The following is a 7,356-nucleotide window of genomic DNA, read 5'->3' as shown; positions in this document are numbered from 1 at the left end:
GGAGAGGGATTGTCCCTCGCTTATCTTTGCATCCTGGTGCCTAGATTTATCACATGGGTATTGATGCCAAGCATGATACTGGGTCCTGTTAGCCTTCATCAAAAGGGACAAAGCGAGGTTTTAGGACCCATACTTAATGATCTCTGAGTGTAATGAGGTCATGATGGGTTCATGTGGCAGAGACTCTTCATTTTTCCTTTCCTCCATTGCACTGGAACCCTGGTTTGGGGCTGGGGACATTGTAGGATAAAGATCAAATCCCCCTCCCTCCTGTACAGTTAGGCATGGCCATGTGACTCAGTTCAGGCCAATGGGATATAAAGGTCATGTGGCGGCTTCAGAAATCCTCCATAAAGGAGCTGGGAAACGCCATTTACTGTTTATTCTTTGCTCCTTTTACTTTTGATTGCCTGGAATGTAGACTTAATGGCTGGAACCCAGCAGTCCTCTTGGGCCATAAAGTAACCTACAGAGGCTACCTATGGTTGAACCTAGATCCCTGAGGATCTCATGGAGAAAAGCTGTCATGTTAGTCCTAGACTTAAAATTCTGAACACTTATGTGAGAGGGGAGCCCGGTGTTGTTTAAGTCACAGTTATATGTCTGTTATAGCTGAACCACATCCTGGTACTGTATTGGATTTTTCTGCTTCTCAGTGACAGTGTTTTGTAATATACTGAAAAAACCTTCCTTCAATGGCTTCGATGGGTCATATCTGGAAACTGTAAACTACAAAATTAAATGTATTACTATCTCTGATCTCCCTCCCGGTCTCCCACTTCTGCAATGAGACACTCTGACTTTATCCCGTCGGCATAGACCAGTGGCTTTTGTTATTGAAAGCTTACTGCATGCCCAATTCTCTATGATACTTCACATGCATTTTTTTTTTTATCCCTGTTTATTTTTTTAACACTGTTCCCTTCACGTTAAAGATGCCCAGTATGTGGCTCAGAGAAATCAAAGCTGTTCCAAAGGTGAGGCTGACTCCCTCCGGGCCCTGCATTAACCACAGCTGGACTCTTGCTGCAGGGAAGCGCTGAGGAGAGACCCTACCTCCTCTTGCAAATCCTCTGAGGCTGCAGCCAGTACCAGGCTGGCAGGGGGTGGAATTCTGCCTACAGCAAGGTGACATGGGCACCCCCCGGGAGGGAGGGAGGGGAGGAAGGGACTCATCTGCTGACCTCTTCCTATCGCGAGAGCCAGAGGCTAGAGAACATCGACTTTCTGGGTGACACAGGGGCAGCGCTGGTGAGGAGGCAAAGGGGGCTTCGTGGAGCCCGGGCAGCTCTGCCCACTGCCAGAGCTGACTTCAGCCTTGCAACTGGAGTCAGAGATAATGACACAGTGACGTGGAAACCACAGGGCTGGCTTCCGATGGGACAGCTGAACGCCTAGAATTCGTGTGTAACAAGATGGGCATTGGGGGAAAATGACTCGTGTGTCCAGCTCTGGCCTTACGGACAACCCCAATCATACTGAAAAAGTAATTAATTCTCTTTTATTATCTGTGGTCCACACAGTCACTCAGGGAACAGGTACTAGAGTCTCCTGTGGGCACGGGCTGTGCTGAGTAGGGACTAGGGCACCCAGCAGATGAGGGCTGACCTTCCTACAGAGATCCTCGCGGTACAAGGTGCCAGGAGCCACATGGAGAGGGGCTTCAGTGAGAAGCATCCCACTCCGGGACCAGGGAAGAACTTCGGGGGAAGGACCCAGGGTCTGAGGGACGACGCTGACATCCGTCAGAACAGAAATAAAAAGGTAACTCCTGCCAGTCTATGAAAAGGAGAGGCCCGGCAGGCAGCCGGCTGGAACCCAGGACCACACTCTGCGGGTCACAGTCGTAACACCTGCTCACAAAAACGGTCCCGACGCATCGAGCGCCACGTCTGTCACTGTTTAATAAAACAAAGAAGATCAAGTTCCTCTTCCCCCGAGATCTTCTGACCATCCTCAAAAACAGTCTGAGTAACAAATTGGCAACTCAATGACAGGGCGAAACATCCCGTTCCTAAAAAATGCTACGGCAGAGGAGGCTCTGCTCTGAAGGGCCCTCCTCCGTGACACATTTGGATTGTTCCCCAGCCCAGCAGGATTGGAGTTGTCCTTTAACTGTCAAACATTGATTCAGTTATGCAGCGGCCCAGGAAGCAGGATCCAGGCAGAGAGCCATGTGCTGGGCGCACGGAGACAACGCAGAGTGAGGGGCACAGGCCCTAGAGTCAGAAAAATCTGGATCCAAGCCCCAGTTCCGCCTCCAAACCAGCTGTGAGCGCCCTGATTCCCAACACACGCCATCACCAGTAACGACGTATCTGCACAGTTGTTGATCTAATTACGTAAAATGTAAAGCATCTCACACGACGTCTAAAACATGCCAGTTCTTCATTTGCGGCTGCTGTGTCACCGTCGCCAGTGGCTCTTATCATCCATCCCAAGTTGAGCATTCCAAAACGCTGAGTTTCACAGGCCGAGGTGCTTACGACACAATCTTCAAGCAGAGATGGAGAATCCCGTCAGCCTTGCCTGTAACGACCGTGACCTTCTGAGTGAGCAGAGTGACTCAAAGTACTGTGACTAAGAGCTGAGTCCCCCATCCTGGGTCCAAATCATGATCTCCTGGGACTTTATGCAGGAACAAGAGTTTCAGGAAAATCCCTTTGTGGGTGGGGAATGAGACCCCGTGACCCAATCCCATTACCAACTTGTCAGAGTTCAAGGCAGTAGTTTTCATTCACTAGGCCCCACGAGCGCGGAGGTGGTGGGTCTGGGTTCTGTTTTTAACTCGCCCTGGAGTGACCCACGTCTCCAACGGTGGGAGTTTTGGAAATCCAAACCCTTCAGCAATGCCGGGCACTTATCAGAGGTGTATAGAAATTAATTATGACCTTTCTACCACGTCTTCACCTAAAATATTTCCACCCTCTAGATCATAAGTTGTTTCTGAAGTGACCTGAATCAGACTTTGCATGATTATTTCTTCTTTCCACCACGTGGAAGCTTGAAAAATGGCACCCGGGCTGGGAGAACAGGAGCAAAAACCAGCTGTGTGAGTGAGGCCCTTCTCGTCTACGAAGAGGCCCAACGCCCTGCTTCCCTTCTGAGGATCACCTTGGACCTACAAGAGGGCAGGTGCATGGGATGGGGGTGGGCTGAGGAAGGTGAGGATGAGAACCAGGCCCCCCTCAGCCGAGCCCAAGCCTGCAGGGGTTCTCTGCTCTCCTCTCTGATTAGCCTGTAGCCAACTGTACTTCCCCAGAGACACATAGCCTGATGACCAGCTATGTGGAAAGAAGTCACCAACCTGTCAGAGCATCAGTTAGGTGAGGGAGGGACTGGAAACGGCAGTGGACAGTGAGTGACCTTCTTGAGCCTCAGGAAAAGGAGCGCAGGGAGAATGTGGTGGAACCTTCCCTGCAGGTCCAGGGGCCCTCGGGCTGACCTCATGTTCTGTGCTCACCTCTGGGGTGATGGGGTCGGGGAAGCAACTCTGGCAAGATCCAGCACCCATCGCTTGGTACCTGAGAATGGAGCAGAGAAAGAGAATCCTGAGCGGAAGATGGAAGCAGAGAGTCTTGAGATATGTATGACTTGATCGGGTTACCTCGTGGGAACACGGTGACAAGGACAGGAAGTGAGACGGCATTTTCTGAGGGACAACTGGAGGGAAGTCTTAGAAGGAAGGGACCCTGCCTGTCGTGCTCACCAGTGTGTTCCCAGCTCGGAGCACGGGTCGCGGCATGCAGTAGGTGCTCAGTAAATATTTGCTGAAGGAGGGAAGGACGGGCGTGGCGTGACTCAGTGAATATGAGTACCCCCTGTATGCCAGTCGTTGCTTCCTGTGCCATGCCACTTACAAACGCTGCATTGCACAAGTCCCTGTCACTCACTGGACACTGAGAACTCAACAGAGAAAAAAGACAGTTCCTGTCCCCAAAGAGGTCATGGCCCTGGGGGGACAGATGTTGAGGCAACTGCAGTACAGGACTTTATGACCTCAGGCCGAGTCACAACAGCACAGGAAGTCACGGGGGCCAGCATCACCGTCTTTCTGGGAGAGTCAAGGTGACCTTCAAACAGCAAAGACAGAATGAACAGAGAACCATGTGTGGGAAACGTAGGGAACTTATCCTCTCAGGGGCAAAATCTTCCATGGAGAAAGGAAGGGAGACGGTTAGGCCCGATCATCGGAGACTGGACTCTCATCCGACGCAGCCTCATGGAACTGGCTCTATCTATAGAAAAGAGGAAAGGGGACCAGTTTCATCTTTGAACTTGTGCTGTCTCAGGGAAACCCAGTGAGAGAGCGGAACAGGCCATGAGCAGAGGAGGGGGTGTGACATGCATGCACGTCCACCAGCTGCGGCCACTTTGTTGGCATTTGGGATCCATGATTCCCCCTGAGCACAGAATTCCAGTGGACTTAATATGTGTGGGAGTTTAGCAAGACCCAAAGCCAGCACAAGAAAGTGTGTCACGAGAAGTGCCACCTCCCGTGCGTCTCCGTAGAATGTAATAAAGCAGCGGGTGGTTCTGTGTGACCTTTCTAGCATGCCGGTAAGAAACGGCAGACTGCATGACTTCCCTGGTTCCATGCACCAGGAAGACACTCTTCTCATTTAAAACTGGCATCACCATGTAAAGAGGGACAGTAAAGTTCATGCCAATGGATGTACAATTTGAATGGTTTTGTTTTCCTTAGAACAACAATAAGTAGTAGATTCAAACACCATAGCCAATTGAGAGACTACCTTAAAAAAAAGAAAATCACAGAAAAACCTTATATTTTAGTACACTGAATGTACCCTTGCTTCCTGAAGGTTTGGCTCTGGGCTCCACAAATTATATAGCTGGCCTTTTGTTTTTTTGTGGTGCTAGGGATCGAACCCAGGGCCTTGTGCTTATGAGGCAAGCACTCTACCAGCTGAGCTGTATCCCCAGCCCCTGTAGCTGGCCTTGATGGGGAGCCATTAAAAAATCTTCATCGGAGAAGAGACATGACAAGACTATCATTTTTTTGAAAAGACCGCTCTTCTGGGAGTTAGAGCAGAAGCGGGTACAGCAAAGAGCAAGAGGACCGGTCACTGTGGGCAGCGTGGAGAGGTCTCTCCTGGAGCAGGGGCAGAAGAGACAACCAGAAAGGGACAGATGCGTCAGGAACCAGTGGGCAGAGGACCAGGTGTGGTGATTCCCTGCAAGTGGGAGACAGGCCAGAGGGGGCAGGACACAGCGCGAGTCCCAGGTTCTGGCTTCCACCACTGGGCGAAGCCTTCCATGGAGGCGGGTGGGGGTCCGTGAGGGAGGGCAGATGTGTTCACTGGCACATGGAACTGACTCCTCTTGTTCTGGTCTGGGTGGTTCCTGTCCCCATCCTCCTTATTCTGGTAACAGACCCCACCTCCTCTGGCCTCGCCGTGCAGCTCTGACCTACACGAGGGCCCTTCCTGAACTTGGCGCTGTGCACTCACATGCACGCGGCCACAGCTAGTGATTCAGGAGTGGGCGTCTCTGTGTCTGAAGACGGGACAATCACAGCCCTTCTCCAGGACTTCTAAAAAGTCCTATTCCACCTCCAGCCTCACTCCCAGATGAGCTCTCAAACTGGGGGCTCGGGCGATCCTCCCGCCTCAGCCTCTGGAGTGGCTGGGATGACAGGCTAGGTAGCCCACCCAGCCTGCATGTCCAGTGTTCCTCTCTTATATTGGAAGTGAGTCAGCAGCTCCCAGGTGACGTGGTTCTAGTCACTCTAAGACTTGCATCTGAGAGAATGAAGCCAACATGCAGGGAAATGTTTGGATGAGAGGTAGAAAGAGAACCCTGGGCTTCAGGTCTCTAGTTCCAAGCTCTTCCCAGCTTCCTTTGTACCTGCCACCTCATGCAATCCAAGAAATCCAACTTCCTCCTTCCCGACCTTTTGTATTTTCCTTAAATACTAAAGTTTTTGTTGGGTTTTGCAGAACTAGGGATGGACCCAAGAGTGCTCTACCATTAAGCTACATCCCCAGCCCATTTCAGTTTTGAAAGAGTTTCACCAACTCATCCAGGCTGGCCTCAAACTTTTGAATTTATGATTCTCCTTTTCTAGTCTCTCTTTTGTCTTTGGTCACTGAAGAAGCCTGATTAATACAGACACAGTTAGCTGCCTACAGAAATAGGATATGGTAGGAATTAGCATATTCCTACCACAGAGAAGTGAGCTCAGGTTCAGAAAGGATACCTAACTTGCCCAAAATCTTCTGGCTAGCAACCTGCAATGCCTGGGCTCAAACTCAGGTCTGTTCAGCTCCAAGGTCAATGGCCTCTCTACAATGTCGTATTTTCCTCTAAGCCATTCATCATTATTAGCACTCGATCCTGTATACCCAAGCTTTCAAATTTAGGGACATTCCTGTTACAACTCTGAGGTTCTTGCTTGGTGGCCAAAATTTATCAGGGACAGCCCGTGCTTTCTCTGGAGTGCTTCCCAGTCTTTGACTGTTCCCACTTTAAAAGGCACTGGTAGCAGAGGGCTGAGTTGCTAATTTTGCAGAAGTTCAAATTCAATGACCTTTGACTGAAACGTTATTTTCCTAAACTTTGTCGTGTTTTATGAGTTCAAATGGAAAGTCAAGTTTTAATGCCCAGCAAGAGTCCCAAGGAGGTGATAAAAAACAGAGCCCAGGTCTTCAGAACTTGAGAACAACTCTCTCTGACCTTTACTCAGGCCTGCTTCTTCATTTTATCATTTGACTATTATTTTTATCATTTATCCTCTGCTTTTTTTCCTTTCCATTCCATTAACCCAAACATATTCTAAAGAGACTCTTTTCTGATTAATTCATTCCAGGGGTATTTAACAGAGACCATTATCCCCAAATTGTTATTCTCTCCTCTTTTGTTTTCCCCAGTAGTAGAGCCCCAATTTTTTACACTAACTTATTATTGTTTTATTGGACTGTTATTCACACACCATAACATTCATCTTTTTTTTTTTTTTTTTTTTTATCTTATTTGTGGGGATGGGGAAGTCACCATTTTAAAGGGTACAAGTCCCTGGTTTTTAGTAGATTTAGAGATTGTACAACCATCACCAATATTTGATTTGGGAACATTTCAAAACCCGCTTCCCCCGAAAGAAACCCCATGCCTGTTAGCAGACACTCCCCATTCCACCCTCCCTCCAGCTCCTAGCAAAGGCTCATCTGCTTTCTGTCTGTATGTGTGTACTGCCCACTCTGGGCATTTCACAGAGTTGGACTCATATAACATGTGGTCTTCCTTGTCTGGCTTCTTGGATTCTGCACATGTGTTCAAGTTCATCCACACTGTAGCTTGTGTAAGTACTTCGTTCCTACAAATGTCAGAAAGCATTGC

This window comes from Sciurus vulgaris (assembly GCF_902686455.1).
Source record: "Sciurus vulgaris genome assembly, chromosome: 5".
Lineage (NCBI taxonomy): Eukaryota > Metazoa > Chordata > Mammalia > Rodentia > Sciuridae > Sciurus > Sciurus vulgaris.
The sequence above is the reverse complement of the archived record's forward strand: the minus strand, read 5'-3'. Positions refer to the sequence as shown.